This window comes from Artibeus jamaicensis, unplaced genomic scaffold (genome assembly GCF_021234435.1).
Source record: "Artibeus jamaicensis isolate MK-2021 breed Jamaican fruit bat unplaced genomic scaffold, CSHL_Jam_final contig_402, whole genome shotgun sequence".
In the NCBI taxonomy this organism is placed as follows: domain Eukaryota; kingdom Metazoa; phylum Chordata; class Mammalia; order Chiroptera; family Phyllostomidae; genus Artibeus; species Artibeus jamaicensis.
The window spans coordinates 3,824,857-3,849,883 of record NW_026521818.1 but is presented as its reverse complement, the minus strand read 5'-3'; the positions used below and the strand labels follow the sequence as shown (position 1 = coordinate 3,849,883).

At 38.3% G+C, this 25,027-nt stretch overlaps 1 protein-coding gene and 1 long non-coding RNA gene across 6 annotated transcripts in view; one reads left to right on the top strand and one right to left on the bottom strand.

Annotated features, from left to right (window-relative positions):
- LOC119044337 (uncharacterized) overlaps positions 1 to 12,240 on the top strand; it is a 41,415-nt gene extending 29,175 nt beyond the window's left edge. Inside the window, exons 2-3 of the long non-coding RNA XR_005081581.2 lie at positions 10,922 to 11,084; positions 12,063 to 12,240. This is a non-coding gene — a long non-coding RNA (uncharacterized LOC119044337). The remainder of the gene's footprint in view (positions 1 to 10,921; positions 11,085 to 12,062) is intronic.
- FER (FER tyrosine kinase) overlaps positions 1 to 25,027 on the bottom strand; it is a 411,880-nt gene that overhangs the window by 40,449 nt on the left and 346,404 nt on the right. The gene's annotated exons all lie outside the window — the stretch shown is intronic.

The following is a 25,027-nucleotide window of genomic DNA, read 5'->3' as shown; positions in this document are numbered from 1 at the left end:
CTTCTATAAATGCTGTAGGAAAGGATAATTAAACGAACAAGGAACCCTTTACAAACAGTAAAGCTGGAGGCAGAATATATTCACAACATTCAGTGTCATACATGCATTAAGCAATTGGTCCTATTTTTCCTACTTTTTGTCTTACACATTTACTTTGCTCATGATCTTTGCACTTGGTGTTTTATGTATGTAAAAGCCCCTGAAGCCTTTAGTGCACCCTGAAGAGACAGAATTTAAAAAAGGTTGTTTACTCTGAATGTCAAAAAATAAAATAATACATCAAAGTGTGCTTCCCCCCAAACTCTCAAATGCTGCATCATCAGTCTATCAGAATCCCAAGAGAAAGTTCAGGTACCAAAGGTCTATTTCCAGCTTACATTCCCAATCTAGAGAGAGAAATCCTCAGTGTGTTTTTATAGAGTCAGGCAACGGGTTGGGTCCAAAGGTTTGTCTCTTCCTTCACCTGTGACTGACAGCTGACCTTCTGCTCACAAAAAGACTGAGAAAAGCACATGGGAGGCTGCTCAGTGGCTGCCAGATTATGTCTACTTTTCATTTTAACTTCAGACAAAATGAAATTAAACCCAATAAAAATGAAAACAAAATATTGAGATGTGAAGAGGGATGTGGCTTGAACCAGGATTTTGATGCATCAATTTACTTAATACAGAGAACCAAAATTTAACAGCTCTAGGCATGAATAGCTGAAGTAGGAAGGAAATTTTACATGATGGGCTAGTATTTTGCATCAAAAATTACAACTGGAAGCTTCCAGAACAAGATTTTTGTCCTCATGAAACATTTACAAAGAATATTTATAATGAGGTATGTAATACTCTTTCAGGGAAAGTTATTAGGATACCAATGGAGAGAGGAGATGAGAGAAAACGGACCGAGCCACTCAGCAGGCAGCGGGGCTTCCTGGGGGGCAGGATGCCTCCAGAATCTCATCCCTTCATTGGATTCATCGCTGTTTCCTCCCCTGTGCTCTGAAGACATAACAATCAGCATCACAGAGTCTGGCATCTGACTGAATCCTTAGGAGATACTTGCACAGCTCCACAGGCTAACTTTTAAATGTAGCAGGAGAAATCTACACGTGATGCCTATTTTCAGTGTATTACCCCTGAAAATAGTAAGCATAAATGACATTCAATTTATCACAAAATATTTATTTGATTTGAGGCAGAAAGGTTTCCTGGTTCCCCCCGCCCCCCTCCCCCCAACAGATGCTCTTACAATATTCAAGTTGGGACAGAAAAAAAAAATGCAGTCCTTTTCTTTGTCACTTTAATAACCATCACTAGGAAAACAGAATTTCAATAGGCAGGTAAATTAAAACTAGTCAGTGTCCTGTTATCAGCACAGATGATCTGCTTTGTGTGTAGAGATTACTGCAGGCTCATTCTGGTTTTGTGTGGAGCCAGCATGAGAAGCTTTGGAGAGTGGGCTGGGACTATTCACAGACTTTAGTCTGTGAGTCTGCATTCATAATTTGACCTTCAGATAGCACTGAAGTATGTTTCCAAGTAAAAGTGCTTTCTTTTGGCACCTGTCTGTCTCATCTATAATCCCTGAATCTCATTTTGGGAAATAGGATTCTTTTGATATTATTTATAGGATCCCTCTACCACTTACTGTAACACATCTATATTATATACACTTTTTGACAATCATTGTTCTATTATCCTATAAATTGACTCTTATTTTTCTTTGTATTTTTGATGTTTTATTTATTTTTAGAGAAGGGAAGGGAGGGAGGAGGGAGAGAAACATCAATGTGTGGTTGCCTCTCAAGCGCCCCCTACTGGGGACCTGGCCTGCAACCCAGGCATGTACGCTGACTGGGAATCTAACCTGCAGCCCTTTGGTTCACAGGCTGGCACTCAGTCCCCACTGAGCCACACCAACCAGGGCTATTTTTTTATATTTTTCTCGACTACATGTATTATCTCCTCAATAAGATTTTAAACTCTTTAAAGAACTATCCTACTTGGAATTTCCATAATATTCATTCATTTAACAAATAGGGTGATCTATGTTCAAATCATTAGTTGGTTACTGGGAGCTGTGCCATGTAATTAAAATTTAAGGTAGAATATTGTATGGTGTTATAAGAAGAACAAAAATATGCAATGGCAGCAGAATCTATGAAGAAAATAAGTTCAGTCCCTCAAGGGAAGAGAAGGGTTTTAAAAACTATTTTAAATTTTGAAAATAACATCCATTATTTTGTTTCCTACTGTAAAAGCACCACATGTTTACTGTTAGGAAAAAAACCAGAAAATACCGAATAGGCTTAAATGGGGGTGGGGGGAAGGCAGCCATTGTGCAACCAGACAGAGATGACAGCAGTTTGTATCAGCACAAAGTACTTTGCCATGCCCGTTCATTTTTCAAAAAGATGTTATTAAACTAAACATACTGTTGTGTCCTATTTGTTTTACTTATTACTATATTAAGTCACATTTTCATAATAATTATTCATCCCACAAAATTATTTTTCAGAACTTTCATTGCATAGATATGTCAATATTTATTTCAGCTATTTCAGTTTTTAAAGATGAATAGGATTTTCACCAAGTAAGATATGACAGTGAAGGGAGGGAGAAAGAAGAAAAGATCACTCTAAGCAGAGGGTGCAACCTGAGCAAAGACATGGAGATGGGAGGTGTGAATGCCTCTCTAAACAGAGCAGAGATTTGTAAGATTATCAGAGGGAAAGTAGATGGTGGACTGAAGGAGAGACAGCAAGGCCATAATCCTAGAAGATTTTTTTTAAGTGGGGCATTTTTCCTGCCATCATTTTTTCCAATTCATTTCTTCCACAGACACCCTACCTTCTCTGTATAAAACAATATTAAAAAACAGCATTCTTTTCTTCTAACTCAGATCTTTGCTCTCTTCTTCATCCGGCTAAATCCTATTCATTCTTCAAATCCAACACAAATGCCAAGTCTCTCCTGCTTGTGTTACCGCAGCTTGGTCCAGCATGGACCCCACCGAATGGTAATCACAGATTTAACTTGTCTGTCTTAAATGTCAGCTCCATGCAGAACCTCTTATGAGAGTCTGGCACCCCAATGCCCAGGTACATGGCACATAGTAGTTCTCAATACCTGTCTGTGAGATAAATACATGCATGTTCTTGTTCCCAAGATCTCAACATTCAAATGTTACTTAAATTGGGAAACTAAATTCACACTAGAGAAGTTCTGGATAGGGAGACTAAATTCTATAATTTAAGAAATAATGAGATTCCATAAAAATGAGGAATCACTAAGGAAGATAAGTCAATTATTCTCACAATAGGAAATCTATCAAAGTGAACAGCACTGGAATGCAGAGACAGGCTCATTAGGGAACTGCTTGAAATGCTCAATATCAGAAAAATAATATCAGAACTTGTTACCAGTGATCAAATAAAACCACTGGCATGTACACACCAGCACAAAAATCTAACAGGAAGATAAATGGTTCAAAAAACTTACAGCCCAGGCACAACAGATCAAGGGAAATCGGATTTAGAACAGTGGAAATTTCACAGCCTTCCCCTATTGCTGATCACAGCAGTAAATTGCATTTTAAAGTGTTTTCATAGAAATAGTCACTAAGAAAATCTGCATAGTACTGAGCTGCCAGCAGATTTTACAACACAACAGTGTCTCTCAGAAGATAATAAACACTTGATGCAATCTAATTCTGTATATATTTTTGATTCATTGAGAAACAGCTAGTCCACGGGCTGGACTGGCTTGCAGAGATCCTACAGAGACTTTATCCAGTTACACCACAATGTGACCAGTATGAAATCCACATGGCTTAGCAGTTTTCAAAAAATACTATGATAGTTCTGGGTTAAACAGCCTATAAGAAATAAGTGGCTGGGTCTCAGTTTAGTATCGTTTACTTACTTATCAAGTCTGTTTCTGCCTCCTCTTCTCTACTGACTCTTTCCATTAGCGTCTGAAGATAGAAACCTTGCTCTTGACCCCACACCCACATCTCATCCCATTTTTCTTGTCCCCACTTATTTCACCTCCTTTCTTGGCCCACCAAAATTTAACTTTATCTGTGACACTTCATTAAGAGTTCTTGCCTCCTAGTGGCAACATGCTATGCACACACTCTAAGGCTTTATTTTTCTTGGCTTCTCAGTAGCACTCAACACTACTGATTGCTGCCTATTCAAAACTCTTCCTTTAGCTTCTAAGACTACAGATCACCTTTGACTTCGTGCTCTTCTGCCAATGAAATCCTTCAACACTGATGTTCCCACAGGTGCTTCTCTGTCATCTATATATTCGTGACCCCCAAATCTTTATCTGCCCCAGATACCTTGTGTTCCAGAGCTTACCCGTCTGTCACCAGACATCTCCATCCTACTACTCTACAGCAATCTAAAATTTATCACGACCTTAATTGGTCCTTCACCTCTGGTCCCTTAACAGATGATGGTACCACTATCCACTCTGCTGCTCAAGTCATACTGTGAGTGCAGTGTTTGATCTTTCACTGTATTTCCACCACTTACATTCTACAAATGACAAAAAAAACTCTATCTTCCCAAGTTAAGTTCTTTTAAATCCATCAACTACTGTCTATTCACACTACAATTCCCAATTCCCTCAGTTCAGTCCACCTTTGTCCCTCACATCCCACATGTGTCTGGATCAGCCACCTTCAGCCTGTTCTCTACACTGCAGAGAGTGATATTCTATAATGCAAATCATCTTAGTGAATCCAAACTGCCTTCAAGAAAAAGTCCAAATCTCTTAAAATAGCTTATCAGGATTTTCATGGTTTGGTTTTAGTTTAATTTTTCATTCCTATTTATTTTTTAAAGGCTTGTTTATCTATTTATTTATTTTTTTAGACAGAAGGGAAAGGAGGGAGAAAGAGAGGGAGAAAAACACCAGTGTGTGGTTGCTTCTCACGCACCCCCTACTGGGGACCTGGCCTGGAACCCAGGCATGTGCCTCGATTGGGAATCGAACAGGTGACCCTTTGGTTCGCAGGCTGGCTCTCAATCCAGTGAGCCACACCAGCCAGGGCTATTCTTACTTATATTTTAAAATCTTTTCCCTATTTCTCACTCATTACAAATCCACATAACCACATTATGTATTAGAACCCGTTTTCTCACCTGGTCCACAGGGATATCATGAAAAATTTTGTCAAATACCTTGGTGAAGTCAAGATATAACTATAATGTCCATCTACCAGTATATAGAAACTCAAAAAATAAAAGGAACACAATATTCTTGAGGAATTGGTGGTGGTTCCTACTGACCCCCACTTTCCCTTCTGTGGATGCACATTTTATTTAAGAATCCATTTTAGAATTTTTTAAAGAGGTATCATCATGCTTACGGATATAAAGTTTTCAGAATCTATGTTTTATTTTGTGAACAGGCAAGGCAATACTTGCAGACTCTAGTGTTTCAGCTCCTGTTCTGTTCTCCATGAGTCTTTAGATCAACAGTTTAGTGAGCTTACTAGCAGGTTTTTATTGTACCCAGGTTTTTATTGTACCCTATAATTCACCTTAGCAGGAAAACTCACTCCAAGAAGTAGTTACACTCTTCTTAGCACCTGTTGATGGCAAGGACCTCTTAGCAATGGCTCTTCTCCTTCTTTCTATTCTCTCCCTTTTTGCCTTGCTAAAACAATCACCTTTCCCAATACTGGTTCTGTTCTTCCTCGTGTGAACATTACTATCCACCAAAAAATGTCCATCTCCTTTTTTACTTTAACTACTCTTCATTGAAACTATCTCTTCATTTAACTACTCTTCATTGAAACTATTCTTCATTTAACTACCTTTATTGAAAAATAAAGATATTTTCAATAGTTTAGCTCATTTTAATTTTTGACCCACTGGTACTAATTTTATAAAGTTTCTCCCAGGCAGTACAGTATCAGTTACTTAAGATACATTCATATCTGGTTCTTTCCTTCCTCAGCACATGGAAGTCTGCACTTCTTAGCCACCTTGTAGTTAGCTGGGCCCTATGATAAGAAATGCGTGACGTGTGTTATTTTTGGCCTACAGGAGTAACAGCTCCTCTACAACCATCTAGCATTCCCCTCAGCATGGTACCTGGAGGACGCAGACTAAAGACATGAGTCATAGGATGAAGACACCCTGGATCTCTAAGGCACAGCTGGAGTTGTTTTGGAGGGTCACAGGATCTTCACCAGATTTTCCTTTAGTAAGGAACATTGTTTTATATAATAAGACACCGAAATGTAGTATTTGTGTGTTGTTGCAGCATTTTTTAACCTTTTCTAGCTAATACAGGATCTTCCACCATTATTTTAAAATTTCAGTCTTAAAGGGTTCCTATTGCAATTGAGTCAGTTTTTTCCTCTGTAGGATTTTAGGGTGCTATAATAGGTTGAATTATTTAACCATCTTCCATCCCCAAAGACGGGAAGATCTTCTTCCTAATCCCTGCAACCTACTAATTTGTTATCTTACACAGCAAGAGAGATTCGGGGTTTTGAGATGGGGAGATTATCTGGATTATCTTGGCAGGTCCAATGTAATCACAAGTATTGTTAGGAGGAGGAGGCAGCAGGCTCAGTCAGAAAAAGCCAATGTGCCAATGAAAGTAGGGGTTGGAGTAGTAATGCACTTTGAAGATGGAGAAAGGGGCCATGAGCCAAGGAGCTTGGTTTTAGTTTTGCAAGACCCTTTTTGGATTTCTGACCTTCAGAACTGTAAGGAAATGAATTGTGTTTGTTAAATCACTACAGTTGTGGTAAATTGTCACTGCAGCACAGGAAAGTAATACAGGTGTCGCATAGTATTTTCCTTTCTCTGAACATTTTGAAAATGATATTCTAAAGTTAACATACCTATACACTATATCTTAAACTATATTCCTCTTTCTTTTCTTTATCTAAGTACTAGTGGTTAAGGGGTATTGGAAAAGAGTTTCTTCTCACTGTATTCTTAAACCCACCCATCTTACCATTTTTATTTTATGGACATAGATTTTGTTGCATTATTTGCTACGAAAAGATTCCTTTTCTACTCCCATTTTTGAATTATTTATTTTATCTTTCACAATAACCTGGAACACAGAAATCAATTCATCAAGGCTTTTTGCTTGTAAGCTGTAAAGATCATCTTGCACTGAGTATTCTCAGACCTGGTGATACTCTCCAGCAGAGATAAACATGGCACAATCTCTGAAGGTTTCTCCCAAGTCCTTCAGCTTTCACACTTCTGGTAAAGGTTCATAAATTACACAGATATTCCTGACACCTGTTAAGGAATATTGTGACAAAACATTATACCTGTTTTCTGGCTCTGAGTGGGAGATGTCTCAGAACTAAACTCATAGGCAGGGTGAGAGCCCACCCTTCCAGCTGTATGCAATTTTTGTACTTCCCCCAAATGTAACTATCACTATTAACTGTATTTTTTCTAGTTTCTATAAACAGACAGGCTTTTAAATGAATATACAAAAATGACTATGGAAATATCTGTTGAGGTCAGCAAGAAAGATCACTAAGAATAGGATCAATCATTCACTGCTCCCTGCTACCCCATTCCTTCTCTGCTTCCGGGCAAACTGTCCATATTTTGGAGCCAATGCTTTACTTTCTGAGATGCAAAAACAGGCTCTGATAGTTGAAGCAACTTTGCTAAGGTGAGAGGCAACAAATTTGTAATGGTTGAAAACAAGGACTCTGGAATCTGGGCCTGAATTCAGACTGCCTCTCTCTACTACCTTTATGTCTATCTGTGGGCTTCATTCCCTTACCTGTGAAACTGGGGAAATAGTATCACCTGCCTCACCATGAGGATTAAGGGAGTAAGATTTAAAAGAGGTCCTGACACACATTAGGCATGATGTAAATGTTTGAGGCTGTTGTGTTATGTGGTGAGTTAATGCCAGAGTTAGTATTACAAGGGACTCTACTGCTCTTTTCCATTATCCCCACTCTGGATCCTAAAAGCCCAATATGATATATCTGACTTGGCAGTATGTGGTTACAATGCACCTTTAAATTAACTTAAACATTTTTAGAATGTTTTCCTTGTTTTTGTAAAATACGTGTTTTTGACAGGGTTGAAACAATAATAAAAAAGCTATGAAGAAAAAAATTACCTCTAATCCTTTCACTTGGAATAGCTCCCTATGCAGTTGTAATACAAATAAATAATACAACAATTAAATAATAACATAAGAATAAACTTTTGCATACTAACAACTGTAAACCTACCTTTGCCCACCCCTGTATGCACCCAGAAGGCATAGATGAATCAGTGAATAGGTAATTTAGCTGATCATATAATGCTCCTTTTTAATGAAAATGCAAATGGATGTCTGAATTGATTTTTCTTTAAATTTTTCTTTAACCTTTCTAGGTTAACAGTTCACTTGGGAAACAGCACTAAAAAGTATAATGGAATTTTATTTGCTTCATTATGTCATAAAAAGGCTTCATGCTCAACTTTGTTTTGACCTTGTGGCTAAACAATTCTAGTTCTATAGAATATATTGCTTGAGTTTGCTTGTAGACACATATAAAGCTATGTACACTATCTTCTTCCTGCATTTTTGTTGCTCTCTTTTAAATCTAGTATTTGTTAATCAATTGTTGATCTGTTTTTTAAGGACAACATAAATGGTCTTAAAAGCTCAATACTACAAAATGTAATCTCCAAAACTGTATATTGTTAAAGGTACAGGTACTATGTGAATTTTATTAAAATGGTGATAAGGCAGGTACATAAAGCTGCAGGTTTTATACTTCCTTCCTTGACCAGCTCTAAAAGTCCACTGAAAGGCTTTGCTTTCCTGAACATAATAATGAAATAGAAAATGTAGCCATAGTACAATAAAGGTATACATATTGAAATAATTTCAAAGTGAAATTATTCTAGAAATGGTTGGAATTAAATACATATATCTCTAAATTATTATTTGCTTTATATATTTTATACTCATATAGAGACAAATGTTGACCTCTTTCAGATAGCAATCATAACTCAATCCTTTGTCCTGAGAGCTGCGTGAGTCCTAAACCTGATATGTATATGTGTTAATGATTTATCCCCTGCCTAATTCCAATGGACTTCATGGTACTGGCTGCACTTCTAGCCTATGGCACCTTTGTGAAAATGGAAAAGGGGGCCCTCAAGCTGACTGCAGGCTGCAATTTGTTGCCAGCACTCCCTCCCAGTGCAGGGCACAAACTGTTATTGTATTGATGACTCTGTATGGTAGGTTAAAACACCGATTTAGGATTTTAAAAAATCTAGACCATCTTAAATGGAAGGAATAAAAGGAGATGATATGTGGAAGGTTTATTGGGCAGTAATTGTGAATCTACATTTTGTCCAGCTAAAGCAAAATGAGAAATGTGGGGTCATATAACCTTGTTTCCTAATGTGACATACAGAAATCACCTGTACATGCAAATGTTCCTGGAACTACATTCATGTGGAGATGGCATTTATCCCTTGGAATAAAAGTTCTTGATTAGCTTCAAGTATGGTTGCCCCCAAAGGTTCAGAAATGCTATACAAACTCACGGTGCTTGTGCCACTCCTCCCTAGGGGCTGGAGTCACCATTGTAAACCATGACTCTGAGAAGGTACATTTTTAAGGAGCTAGACACAATGTGGTCATTTGCTTTCTAATTTTGCAAATTAATTATGGGATGCAACTTGGAAAATCTTTCTAACTGTCCATAAACATGTCCATGGGCCTGTCTCTAAAATGTCTGAAACATGAAACACATTTTGAGCTGATGTCAAATTATGCTTCGACCACAGCCATTGTGACTTATCTACCAGGAGATACCAATTATCAAAGTAATGACAACAATCTATTTCTAAAAGTTTTGTTTGCTACAGTAATCTCTTCTGGGGTCAAATACCCCAGTAATTTCTGGTACAGCAAATACTCTAACTTAGCAATGAAGGAAAAAATGTCCAACTGGCAAAAGCAAACCAGCAATTACATACCATGAATGTGTTTTCTAATTTTGCATATTTTATTCTTTTTTTTTACCCTGGGTGAATGCCTTTTGTAAATTTAGTAATCTTTGCATTTTCTCTTCTTACCAAGCAAGTTGCTTGATATGGTCTTTGGAATGATAATTTACTATATCATGTGTAAAACAGAAAACCTGATTTTTACTTCGAATTTACTGTCTTGCCATCCATTCAGTTTGACTGAATTTAACCTCATGATTCTAGTTCTTGTATCCCACAGTAGTTTGTAGAAAAAATATTATCTCTAATAATCAGAAATAGAGAAAACGAATATAGAATTTTTTCAAAAACTGAATCCTTTATCTAAAAAGTATATAACACAGCAGGAAAGCATCATTAAGTGAATTACATCAATTTTCTGTGCAGTGGGGACAGTTTAGGTGATTCTTCTACTTTCAAAGGGAAAAAAGCATTAGTACAAATTCTTCCAAATACTCATCTATAATTTATTATTTTATAGAACCCATCACATATTTTCAATATAATAGCACTTTTATAAAATGGCATTTTGATTACTTTGAAGTCATTGTTATAATTAAATCATAATATATTCTGTTTGGATGACTCAGAGTTATGTATGAGAAATCTGCAATGCGCTCTATTTCAAGGGCCAACCGTTACATGTCAAAAATAAGTTATAGCTTTTTCTGATAATAGTAATACAGCAAAGACACATAAAATTTCATTTTCAGTAACTTCTCAGTAAAGTTATATGCCAGGAAAATACTGACAGAGACAACAGTCACCACAACTACTGTAAAGATATAATGCTTTCTCAGACCTAAAAGAAATATTTGCTGCTCCATACCCTCTCTGGAGAACACACTAACAACTTCCACGCTGTTCCATGGGTTGGTTTGCCGGTGTTCTACCTGAGTAACTATTTTATGGTGTTTCTAGTCTTCAGCATCTCAAGACTGTCTTGAACACCTATTGTCACTTTCGGACTTAAAATCTCAACCATCAAAGCACGTGGCAGGCGACGCTCGTCCTTTGTGGGAATGCGCACACAGCAAAGCCTCACTGTCTGAACCTTGGCATTTTACACAAGAAAAATATCCAAGTGAGTATGGGTTAATAAACCTCTGAGCAAAACCTTTAACAATCTTAGTGACTTTTAATGAAAGCTTTTCTAAAATGTAGCATATAGTTTGTCATATTCCTAAATAGACTGAAAAGAACCTCTCAGTGCCATCCCCCATGACTCAAGAGAAGGACTACGAATGACAATGACCAAACTTTGGTGTCCGAGAGCAATGCCTGAGTGAAACTTTAAAAGTAGTTGTCTGTTTTGAAGCAAACATAATTATATGATGGATATAATATTAGTCTTATAAATCATAAGCACCTCTTCATACACACTGAATACTGATAAATGTCACAGAAATTCTAATTTAGAAATTCTGACATACAAGGAAATGTTACTGCATGTAGAAATAAAATAAGCCAGATGAAATAACTAGGATAATGAAAGAGGAGATGTAATAGATAAATACGGCTATATTAGTAGTCAGTAGTATTGCACAAATCAGTAACCTCGGAATACAGATGTCTAGTCTCCCTACTGCCAGTCCCTTTGGAGCATGAGGTTTCTCCCTGTGTTCCTAAGGTGGGTGGGGGGAGCTGGACCTATGTCTCTCCACCATGGCTAAAAAGATCTGACAACCACTAAAAAAGTGCTGAAAACTAGACATTTTTGCTGCAAATATCTGTCATTATATCAGTTTTCCTCCTTTGTTATGTAAATTCAGAAAGTTAAAATATAAAAATATACCTCTTTACATTCTCTTCATCTCATTAAGGAATCTTTTTATCATATAGTTCTTTCCTGCTTGTCTCATATGTCATCTGTACATACATAACTTAAAAACTAAATACCAAGATGTAATCACCTAAAGTGCTCTATTTCTGTGTTATTTTTACAAAGTTCTGTAAACTTTGTAAAAGTTTATTATTTTTAACATAATTTTTAACATAAAAAGATTATTATTTTTTAACATAATAACATGAAGTTCGTAAGTTGTCTAACATCTTTTTCTAGGTAGCTCATGGGACTCAAGGCCCTAAGAAGGCAGGGAGAGACATACTCGCACACGTTTCCTGAGAAACGGAGCCGCAATGTGACGGCGGAGCTCCAGTAAGAACCTTCTCGTGCACCCAGCTTCTCTTCCACAAATGTAAACCCTAAATCACCTCAGAAAATGTTCTACCACACTTGAATAAAGAGCTGTTGAAAAACATTTTTTCCAACTTTCGAATGTTAAATGTTGCTAACAATCAGGATCTCCCCAGTTGGCCTCTGTGGAAAGATACTGGTTGATGTCAAGCAATGCAAAGCACAGATGAGAGATTCAAGCAGGGGCGGGGTGATTTGTAATGCAACATAAAGCACTGAAGCACATAATCTGAAGGTAAATTTAACTTCATAAAATGATATAAAACATTTCCTTAAACATCCTGTTTTCTTCACATCATTGTTGTAAAGCTTTGCAAAGAAATAAACGTCTTTTGCTATTTTTAAGCTCAGAGACTTCAGAGAGCACGTCCTTTGTGGAGGGAGTCTTTTTCCCCCGTTTTGGCTCTCCGAGCCCTGGTGAGGGACGCCTTGTTCTCTGGGACACACCGGGCAGGCAGAGCCTGTGCGCATGTGCAGCACTGGGCCTGTGAAAAAGTTCACAGCTACAGGAAAAAGAATTTTTTTAGACAGAGCTTCCTACAGCTGAGTTTGCCACACATTATTAGCAGAAAGGTGTGCTCTTGTCTTAAAGAAACATAACAATACAAACTTGGTTATGTTTTTAATCAAGAAAATAAAATAAAGAAAGGGAACAATTTGGTTGGATTTTTTGAGCTCCCTGAAAAAAAAAACAAACAGAAAAAGAAGATTGGATGGAGAAAAGAAGCAGCACTTATCTCTTCACAACTTGAAGATTAGTCATAGAGAATAGAATGAAGAGAAACTGTTACAAATTAAGTCCTGTATTCATTCTCATAGTCTCCAATTTTCTTAATTTGGAATTCATATGGATACCAATATTTTGTATTCGCATTCCTTACACCTCCTTTCTGGCTCTACAGATGCAATAAGCTCTTGAAAGAAACACTGTGTCCCAGAAATGTCCAAACATCATGTGGTGGCAGCTTTCTGGCCCTTTAGTGACTCCCAAGAATGAAGGGAAACTTCCAGAGCCTTAAAGGGCCCTAGTGTTCTGGTTAGCTCACCATGCAAATCAAACCAAACATAGCGTGACTCTCGAACAAACATACAAACAAATTCTGATTCTCAGATAGTCTCCCTTTCAGGGCCATGGATCAGTGAGAAAAGACTACCTAGTGTAGACAATCACAATGTGGTGGAGTGGAAGGCCTGAAAGGATTCCCTCCGAGGTCTCCTTTGACATGGGAGACCAGGATCTCAGAGCAAGCCAGGGCCCCGAGGCTGGCACCCCCAGGGCCGGAAGGCGTGTTTTTTGACTTCCGGTAGGCACATCGTAAGGGACACACACACAGCCTTGAAACATAGGAAACCACTTTGATGTTTATTTTAATATGTAAAATTATCCGCGATTTAATAGTTTATTTCTATATGAGCAATGATTAGTAATGGTAGAAGGAAAGTAGGAAAAAACAAAGCAGCGAAGAAGGGATTCAGATCTCAGTTATGTGAAAAGCCATCCCCAGGAAAAATGCCTTCTTCTAAGTCATGCTTTTGTGGTGGGTAATGGGCTTTGACAATTAATTAAATGAATATTTATTGATATACAGCAATACACAGAATAAACTCCTTTCCTTGTAGAGCTTGCAAATTAGCTGGGTACACAAATGATAAACAATAAGCAATACAACTACTGATAATTGGACATGCTATTAGGAAGCATAGAGCAGGTTGGGGATAGAGTATAAGGGAAGTGGGTAGCAGATATTTTCATGGGATTGACAGAGAGGCCTCTAAGGAGGTGACATTTGAGCAGAGTAGGAGACCTTTGAATCTGATGTGTGAGTTGCAGTTAGGATGGTAGAAAGGTCTAAGATGAAAAATAAGTCAAGTTACAAAAAATTTACTCACACTAGATCCCAGTTAGGTCTGTTGTTCTTCAAATGTTTTTGCCTGTTCTTTCTTTAACTCAATACACCCGAGACTGATGAAATAATCTATCTTTTCGGTTGGCAAGAAGACAACTAAATTTATGTGCCTATAGTCCAGCAGACCACTTTACTGCATAGAACAAGCTCTTTTCTTCGTGCCCTGCAAGTGGTTTTGGCTTGAGCAGCACAGTATCTTGCTTCCTGATACAATTCTTCCTGAAGTTCCCAAGATTGCTGCAAGTGCTGAGTCAGACTGTCCAGGTTACTTAATGGGATGACAGAGTTGCTAGCATTTTTCATTAACCCTGAACTCCTTCTTAATAAAACAGGACCAGATCACTCAACACAGATGGGTTCTTGCCTAAATTAGAGTGGCCAGAAGTGATGTAAGGCTGCTCCTTTTATCATAAGTAATCACATCCCATCTTTAGAGAAAGGACAAAAAAAAAAAAAAAAGCCAAAGACATTTGTCACTGTCTGGTGGTCAATCTCCCTAACATCAAAGAGGTACATTTTTTAGGTTTCCTGAGTGCTACTAGAACTTTATCTAGTACTTTGTATTTCTCACATTTTTAGATAAACATCAGATTTCACAAAGAGGCCAAAATGAAGTGTAAGTAGAGCTTGGAACTAAAATATATATTGGCCTTGGCTGGTGTGGCTCAGTGGATTAAGTGCCAGCCTGCAAAGCAGGGGGTCTCTGGTTTGACTTCCAGTCAGGGCACATGCCTGGCTTTCGGGCCAGGTCCCCAGTCGGGGGTTCGAGAGAGGCAACCACATACTGATGATTCTCTCCCTCCATTTCTTCCTTCCCTTCTAAAGATAAATAAATAAAATCTTTTTAAAAAGACTATCCAACCCACTGATTTAAAAAATATGTATATATACTGATTAGTCATGGGGGGTCTGCTGCTTCATTTCTTTCTATTTTCCAGTCCATCCTCTTGTCTGTTGTTGGCTGGATTTGCCTTTGATGCTTTTGGATAAATCTCCCTCCAAACTTCCAGCAAACCACACCATATGCTATGTATGCCCCAACCCTTTCAAGGGTTGATCAAGAGAAGATCACTTCTTACTCTTCCTGGGATCCCTGACGCCTTGCACAGAGTCTGTTACATGGCAGTTGTCTAATAAATCCTCCATGAAGGCATGTCATACTTTTTATTTCCCTCAAGTGTAGTTCTTTCCCTTTTTAATCCTCACCGAGGATATGTTTATTGATTTTAGAAGGAGACTAAGGGAGAGAGAGAAAACATCAATGCGAGAAATGCCAATAAGGAACCTCCCATATATGGCTCAGGCGGGGATTGAAACTGCAATCCAGGCATGTGCCCCAACCTGGCATGGAACCCACAGCCTTTTGGTGTATGGGACAGTGCTGCAACTGAGCCACCTGGCCAGAGCTCAAGTATGGTTCTTCTTATTTTAATTTTTAAAATAAGTTTGTCATCCCTCAAGTTCTACTTCTATTTAAACTCCTTGTCAAACTCCAAGTTGAAGCCTCCTTGTTTGTATAATTCCATCACCTGCTTAGTGGCTCACCATCATCACACAATGCACCTACCCTTGTCTGCATATAATTTACAGAATAAAAATACTGAAGCAGGGAGTTAAGGTCATGTTATTAGAGTCAAGCAAAGGAAGAAGTGGAATGGAGCCTTCCAATGTTCTGGTATGGTTTAATGACAATTATTTGTATATTTATTGGTAGTTCATGTAAAAAGTCAGTCTCAGCAAAATTCCCACTAAATATGTAATAGAAGCTAAACAGTTTTATTGCAGTGTCTTATACTTTCCTTGTATCTTCAGTCTCCTAACAGAGATGATTCTGATGACTTTCTTCCCCTGGTCCCAAAGCTACTATGTGAAATCCATGAAAGAGGTGAGAGTTTTCATGGAAAATTCGCTAGCATTAACTAGGAAGAAAGGACTCAGGTAGCCATATCAAAAACAGCAGGCCATAAAGTCCAACACCTCTCCCACCTGATGTGCCTGTAGACTTTTGAGCTGGTAGTTTTTAAAACCAAAATAAACCAAGGAAACTGTTCTGGAACCTATACTCCATTACAATAGTGGACAGAATTTCAAGTGTGGTAGCCATATAATCGGACACAAATGTATGGGGCTTCTCTCTGTAGTAGGGCTACATATCCTCCCCTTGTTGAAGTCAGGCATGGCTACGTGACTTGACTTAGTCAGTGAAATTTAAGCAGAAATGATTACTGTCACTTCTAGGAGGTAACTTTAAGAGCTAGTGCATGGCTTGGCAAGTTCTCTGTCTGTTAGACTGTGGAAGCAATGCACTTTCCATCTTCCAGTGTCCGTAAGGGACAGTGGTAAGCAGAGCAACTTTTCTCCCCCATAATGTACTGTTGTCACAAAACATTATATGAAATGTTAAAGGGGCTTATTTGAGAAAAATAAGATAAAAACTATGAACAATAAAATGGCAATAAATACATATCTATCAACAATTGAATCTAAAGAACAAGCTAAGCAAACAAGAAAAACAGAGAATTTTGGATACAGACAGTACTTAAGATGGTTACCAGATAGGAGGGGGGGTCAGGGGCATTAAAAAGTACAAATGGGTAGTTGCAGAATAGCCATGGGGATGTAAAGTAGAGTATAGGAAATGGAGTAGACAAAGAACATACACACATGACCCATGGACATGAATAATGGTGTGGGGATTGCCTGAGGGAGTGGGACAAAGGGGAAAAATTGGGACAACTGTAATAACATAATCAATAATAGATAATTAAAAATAAAATAAATTTCAACAATTATAAAAACAATAGGCAAATTCTTTCACATAGGATTAAGATACAAATTTTGGGCACTTAAAAAGATTTACTAACTTTTTTCTAGAACTCCAAAAAATTAAAGAAGAAATACTTCCTAAGTGATTTTATAAGGCCAACATTACTCTGATGCCAAAACAAGGCAAGGTAAACAAACAAAAATAAATTTACAGGCTAATACCTCTAATGCACACAAAAGTAAAAATTCTAAACAATTTTAGCGAACTGAATACAATATTACATTAAAAAGATAATACATTACAGTCAATTGGTGCTCATTCCAGGAAAGTAAAGATGGTTCAATGTATGCAAATCAATCAATGTGATATACCACATTAACAAAATAAAAGATAAAAATCATAAAATCCTATCAATTGATTCAGAAAAAGCATTTAACAAGATTCAACATACATTATCATTAAAACACTGAAGAAAATGGGTATAGGAGAAAAGTACTTCAGACTGCCCATGACAAACCCTCAATTACCATCATAGTCAATGGTGAAAACAAAACTTTTCCTCTAAGATCAGAAATAGGACAAGGATGCCCACCCTCACCACTGTCATTCAACATAGAACTAAAAGTCCTGGCCAGAGCAATCAGATGAGAGAAAGAAATAAAAGGTATTCAAATTGGGAATGAAAAAGCAAAACTGTCACTATTTGCAGGTGATATGATTCTGTATATTCAAGATCCTAAAGGCTCCACCAAATACTATTAGAAACAATTAAAAATACAGTAAAGTTGCAGGATACAAAATCAATGTGCAAATATCTATTGCATTTTATGTAATATATCCTACACCAGAAAAATAGTTGAACAAAATAATACCATTTACAGTTACAACAAAAGGATAAAATACCTAGAAATAAACAAAGAAAGTAAAGAACCTATACACTGAAAACTACAAGACACTGCTCCAAGAAATTGAAGAAGGCACAATGAAATGAAAAGATATTCCATGTTCATAGTTTGGAAGAATTAACATACTTAAAATGGATATATTACTTAAAGCCATATACAGATTTAATGCAACCCCCATTAAACCCCACTGGCATTTTTCACAGAAATGGAACAAAAAAATCTTCAGGTTAGTATGAAACCACAAAAGACTCTGTATAGCCAAAGCAATCCTGAGAAAAAAAAAGGACAAACTCAGAGGTAAAACACTCCTTGACTTCAAACTATACTAAAGCAACAATAATCAAAGCAATGTGGTATTGGCAGAAAAATAGGTACACAGACCAATGGAAGAATTGAAAGCCCAGAAATAACCGACATATACACGGCTAATTTTCAACAAAGGAACCCAAAACATACAATAGAGAAATAATGGCCTCTTCAATAATGGTTTTGGAAAAATTAGAAAGCCACATACAAAAAAATGAAATTAGACTGCTATATTACACTATACACAAAAATTAACTCAAAATGGATTGAAGACTTAAATACAAGACCTGAGACCAAAAAAAAAAAAAACCCCAGAGGAAAAAGCATTGCTACCAAACTTATGGCCTTTAGTCTCAGAGCAGTTTTTAAGAACTTGACCCTAAAGGTAAGAGAAGTAAAAGGCTAATTTTCAACAAAGGAACCCAAAACATACAATAGAGAAATAATGGCCTCTTCAATAATGGTTTTGTAAAAATTAGAAAGCCACATACAAAAGAATGAAATTAGACTGCTATATTACACTATACACAAAAATTAACTCAAAATGGATTGAAGACTTAAATACAAGACCTGAGACCAAAAAAAAAAAACAAAACAAAAAAACCCAGAGGAAAAAGCATTGCTACCAAATTTATGGCCTTTAGTCTCAGAGCAGTTTTTAAGAACTTGACCCTAAAGGTAAGAGAAGTAAAAGCAAAAATAAATTAATGGGACTACATTAAACTAAAATGCTTCTGTACAGCAAAAAAAACTGTCAACAAAACAAAAAGGCAGCCAGCCAAATAGAAGAAGGTATTTGCAAACAATACCTTTGATAAGGGGCTAATATCCAAAATATATAAAGAACTCACACAACTCAACAAAAAACACAATCTGATTAAAAAATGAGCAGAGGACCTGAATATACACTTTTCCCATGAAGACATACAAATAGCTAACAAATATACAAAAAGATGATCAACTTCACTAGCTATATGGGGAATGCCAATCAAAAACACAATAACACCTCACACCCATTAGAGTGGTTATTATCAACAGGACAAGAAATAAGTGTTGGAGAGGTTGTGGAGAAAAGGGAACCCTCATGCACTGCTGACAGGAGTGTAAGTTGGTGAGGCCTCTGTGGAACACAGTATGGAGGTTCCTCAAATAATTAGAATTGAGGTAACACACGACCCAGCGCTCCCGCTTATGGTTATATACTTAAAACATTTAAAAGACTTATTTGTAAAGATACATGTACCCCTTGTTCACTGCAGCATTATTCACAATAATCAAGACATAGAAACAATCTAGGTGTCTTGTGACCAATGACTGGATAAAGACGATGTGGTGTACACACACACACACACACACACACACACACACACACAGGAGAAAAACTACACCATAAAAAGGTGAAATATTGCCGTTTGTGACAATGTGGATGGATCTTGAGAGTATCGAGCTAAGCGAAGTCAGATGGAAGAGGACAAGAACCATATTATTTCACTCATATGTGGGATATAAAACAAAAGATGATGAATGTACAAACAAAACAAATTCATAGAGACAGACATCAGTATGGTGGTTACCAAAGGAAAAAAAAGGAGGAGAAAGGATGAAGAGGGTAAAGGTGGTCAAATATATGGTGCCAGAAGGTGACTTTGGGTGGTGAGAGCACGATGGATGATGTTTTATAAAACTGTACTTTGTATAAACTGAAATTTATATAATCTCATTAACTAATACTATCCCAATAAATTTAATTAAAAAATTTGGCCATTTGAGCATGAAATGGACTGAACTTCTGATTAATGGCGTGGTAAGTTGCCAGATTAAAGGTGCCTTTAATACTCTCTCAGAAAGCATACACTTCTGTAGTATTTTTGTATTTGTACCTGTATAGTTATCCAATACAATGAAAAGGAAAAATGTGAATTTATTCTACTACAGGTGAAACCCCGTTCTACTTTAAAGCTTTTCCATTTAAAGCTTTACAGGAATCGCTATTTAGAGCCAATAAAGTAATGCATTGCTTTTTTATGTAATATGAATATGGTTTTTGTGTGCTCAGAATAAAAATAGGCTTAAGCTGCTAGTAACAACTAAATGCTTTCGCTGTCTATGATAATATTTCACATTATATAAGGCAGCACTGTTTTGCTTAGTAGGCACCAATGGTATTTGCAATCTGAGTTCTTTGAAGGAGTCAGAGAAAAGCTTGGCCTTTATTTCTGATATGATTCAATAACATACTTGCCACTCTGCTGGTAATTGATAGCGCTGTCCTCTCTTTAATTCAATTTTTTTTTATTGTAACCCATCTAGCTCTGTGTAGGTTCTGTCAGCTAATTGGTTGCCCATCTTCATGACCGATGCTTACTTCGGCCATTGTAAAACTGAGTTTTCAATCAATTCTCAAACCCAAGTCAATTCATCAAAATACTAAGCTTCAGAACATATCAGCAAAATGTGTTCCCATATCAACACATCATCAGAGGAAAAAAACCGGGGGCTTGCTTTCATGACAAGGCAAATAATCAAGTACAACTTTCACACTAATTTAACCAGAAAACCTCTAAATCTTAATGGGGAAAAAGTGAAATAAAAAACACTTCTGGCATCTGAAAATAAAGTTATAGTCGAACTATATTTCTGTAGAAATGCTTGGTTGATAACGTTCAGTAGGAACAATTTTCCTATCCTCTAGCAAGTTCACTTTAAGCAAGTCTCCTTTAAGTCATGAAGAATGAAAAGTAGACATGGGTCCTGTCCCTTTAGGTATGGGGTAGGGATGGGAATCTTCTGTGGGGCTGACAGCAAGAGAGGAATCCAGGCAGGCGCCTGTGGGAGATAAGAAAGAGGTTTTCGGTCTGTTCGTGCCCTTTAAGTGTGAGAAGCGGCGCCTTGGACTCCCAGGTGCTGGGTTCTGACACTGTATATGGGGGCGTGGTCAGATAGGGGAAATGGCAGCGCCCTCTACTGCCGCTGGCCACGGGGACCGCCCACTCCCTCGCCTGTCCGCTGGCGCACAAATGGGCGACCACAGTCAACACGCAGCACCGCTTCCCCGCTGTCTCCTTCGCGGTCGCTCGCCTGGTGGCTCGCCTCAGTCGCTCACTAGGTCCAACCCTGCGCCTGGATTCCACGCCCCTGAGTCCATCTGACTGAGACTTCCTGTGCAACCCCGCTTCACCAGCCGCTGGTTTCGCCCCTTACCGGTCAGGCTGAAGAATTTGTTGTTAACGGACTTCCGAAAAGTTCAATTTTCTGTGTTCTGGCTGTGTTTTCTGTTGCTAATATTTAGTTGTCTCTAAACTTGGTTGTGTGAGAAGGCACGGCTACAGAACTGGTTGATTATACCCACAAATTAGACAAATATATGAAGGCGAAACTAATTGAAATGAATGGAATTGCACAGGGCACCAATAGCAATGAAAAGGAAACTGGGACTCAAATCAATGGAGTGGACCAGAAGAAAGCAAATAATGGCCAAACAGAAAAGAGTCAAGAAGCAAGAATTCAAAGAAATGAGGAGAGTCTTAGGAACCTCCAGGACATCTTTAAACGCTCCAACATCCGAATTATAGGGGTACCAGAATGGGGAAAGGCACAGCCACCAGTGGAAAACTTATTTGAACAAATAATAAAGGAGAATTTCCCCAATCTGGCAAAGGAAATAGGCTTCCAGGAAATCCAGGAAGCTCAGAGAGTACCAAAGAAGTTGGACCCAAGAAGGAACACACCAAGGCACATCATCATTACATTAGCCAAAATTAAAATGAAGGAGACAATCCTAGAAGCAGCAAGAGATAAGGGGACAGTCACCTACAAAGGAGTCCCCATCAGACTGTCAGCGGATTTCTCAAAAGAGACCTTACAGGCAAGAAGGGGCTGGAAAGAGGTATTCCAAGTCATGAAATCCAAAGACCTACAACCAAGATTGCTCTATCCAGCAAAACTTTCATTTAGAATGGAAGGACAGATAAAGTGCTTCTCAGATAAGATTAAATTCAAGGAGTTCATCATCACCAAGCCCTTATTATATGAAATGTTAAAGGGACTTATCTAAGAAAAAGAAGTTAAAGAAACATGAACAGTGAAAGGACAACAAACTCACAGTTATTAACAACCACACCTAAAATGAAAGCAAACTAAAAGGACAGCTAGATCAGGAGTGGAAACATAGAAATGAAGATCTCAAGGAGTGTTAGCAACAGGGGAGTGGGAGGAGGAGAAGGGGGGAGAAGGTACAGAAAATAAGTAGCATAGACAGTAGATAGAAAATAGATGGGGGGGGGCAAGAATAGCATGGGAATTATAGAATCTAAAGGACTTGAGACACATGGTCATAAACTAAAGGGGGGTAATGGTGGGGATTGGGGTTAGGGTGGAGGGGAATGAAGGGGGGAATAGAACAACTGTAACAGCATAATCAATAAAAAAGTTTAAAAAAAAAAAAGAAAGAGGTTTTCATAGTATTAAAAGACCTGAGGCTCATCTGCATCTCCGTTGAGTCATCTGACTCCTAAGAGCTCCTTTAGAATCTCATTGGGTGGCTCCCCTTCCTATCCCCCAGCCCATTTCCCCTCACACTCCTTCAGTAATCTCATTCTCTCCCACGGCTGTAACTCTCACGCAGGTATCAACAGATCCCAGTTCAGTGTCTTCCACTCCACTATTTCAAAGAGAACTCTTACACATTTCTCTTCCTAGATGTCTGACGAGTGTTTCAAAATCAACAAATCCCCAAACAAGTGCCAAATCTTTCCTTTCCTGCCCCAAATCTGCTCCTCACCCAGTTCCCTATCTTTGTTCACGGATTGCCACAGGCCCCCTAGCCCTGTTAGAAATCTACTCTTAAAAGCTTCTTGGACTCTTCTTTCTCCTTCACTGTATCATATCAATGTTTTAAAATTATTCTACCTATGAAAAAAGAGCTTGAATTCAACTCTCCCTTGGCCCTCACATGATACATATCCTGGTACAGGCACTTATTTCTTTCTGAGGCAACTTATAATAGTCTCCTAACTGCTCAGAGAGGGTAAGTGACTTCATAGTTCCCAATCTGTGAGACAGCAGATGGAAACTCAGGGGCATACAGAAAGAAGCCAGGAGGAACTAGAGAAAACAACTTTTTTAGGCAGCAGTACTGCTTCTATAAGCAAAACAGGAGAGTAAGTCTAAGGCTTCTAGCTGACAAAGTCTCACTCAATTTCCCTTCTGACATCTTTTTACTGTTTTGGTAATGCTCCCTACAGAAAGCTGTCATATGATTAAGTCTGAATTAAGAAATATCCTGAAGACTTGAAAGTATCCCATGGGCACTTTAAGAAGATGAAGTATTTTCCTGTTTTATTAAAAAGTATAGTAGCTCTTTCTTCTCTTTCCCTACTCCCTCCTTTTCCTGCACATCTTTGCTCCAGCCCTGCAATCAACATTTTCTCCTACCCTTCCTGAGGCAGAAGTCCCTCAGGTTCCAAGGTGACAGAGAGCCGCCTGGCTTGGTTGGGATGTAGGGACCTGGGAAGACTAGGCGGTGCCCTAGTCAGGGGTTAGAGCTAGGGGGAGGCCGGTAGTGACTTCAGAGGGAAACAACCAACAGGGGGTCTTTCCCAAGTTAAACGGGTGGAAAAGAGTAGAACCAAGGGATGGTAGAAACATCAAGCCCCAAAGACTGGAGTGGAACTGAAAATCGGTTTGGGTGCCCTTAATTGCTTCTTTCTTCCTAGGGCTGAAGCCACAGGGGCACTGTAAAAGTGCTTATCTTTTATGGGCTTTTCATCTTGCTCAGCTTGTTGCTGTTACTCTACAATGGATCTTTCTATTGATGTTTGGGGCTCTTTTCCATCAGACATTATTTCCTTTTCTTTCTCTTTCTGGTGCCCTTGGATGGGAGGCTTGTCAGATCAGTATGTGATTAATGAGCTGGATTTCACCTTGGACACTGTATGTGCCTCCCCTGTCCCCTACCAGTTCATGGCTCTATTCCCTGTAACTGAAAGCATTCTTGCCCGACTCTCTACTTCTCTAAGTTCCTAAAAGCCAGACCAAGACTGGTACCTTCGCAGAAACTCCGAAGACATTTGAACAGAGAAAGAGGCCTGGCATGAAAGTTGGTCAGGAGCAAACATGGAAAACATGTCAGCAAACCCAAGGGAGAGTCAGTGATGCATGGGTGGGGGCGCATTGACGGGTGCAGCCCCTCTTTGTTGGGAAGCCATGAGTAAAGGCTCGAGGCCCGTCCTGACTTGCTCCAGGAGGGAGGCTTCCTTCTCCATCTTTCCCTTCCCTCCTGGAGCCTAGGAGGGTCCCAGTAGAACACACCAGCTAATCGGTTGACAATAGCCACTGTTATAACTAGGACATGATTTAAAAAGATTTCTCCTCAAAGAAACTGAGACTTTGGAAAATTACTTACAGCATTAGATTACACAGACACGTTGTACAGCCCGTATTACCTGTGTGTTACATTCAGATGAGGCTTCTTTGCTTCGTATTGACAATATCAAAATTACTATTAAGGTCATAAAAATATTATAGGTTATCTTAGTAAACATTGCAGAGTTGACTTCATTTATACAAATATAGGAAGATAAAGCTTGGACTAGAGACCCATGTTTCTAGTATTATCAAGTATTAACAAAATAGTATTTTGGCTTATTAAGTTTATAAATAGGAACACACTTTGCACTGCACTGGTGATAAAAAGACAGATCAGAGGTAGATAGGCCAGACTGACGCCCTGGAAGCACATGCATCCTCACTAAGCCTCTGTTCTTTCACCTATAAAGTGGTGAAATTACCGCCCTAGGTTCCTATGAGGATCAAATGAGAATCTTTCTGAAAGTAATTTGTAAGCTATAACCAGCTAAATAAATGTGATTGCTATCATTATTCTAAAGATTGCCTTTCAAAAGAGTATGGCCTGGAGAATAACTGTGAGAAACATTACAAAATTAT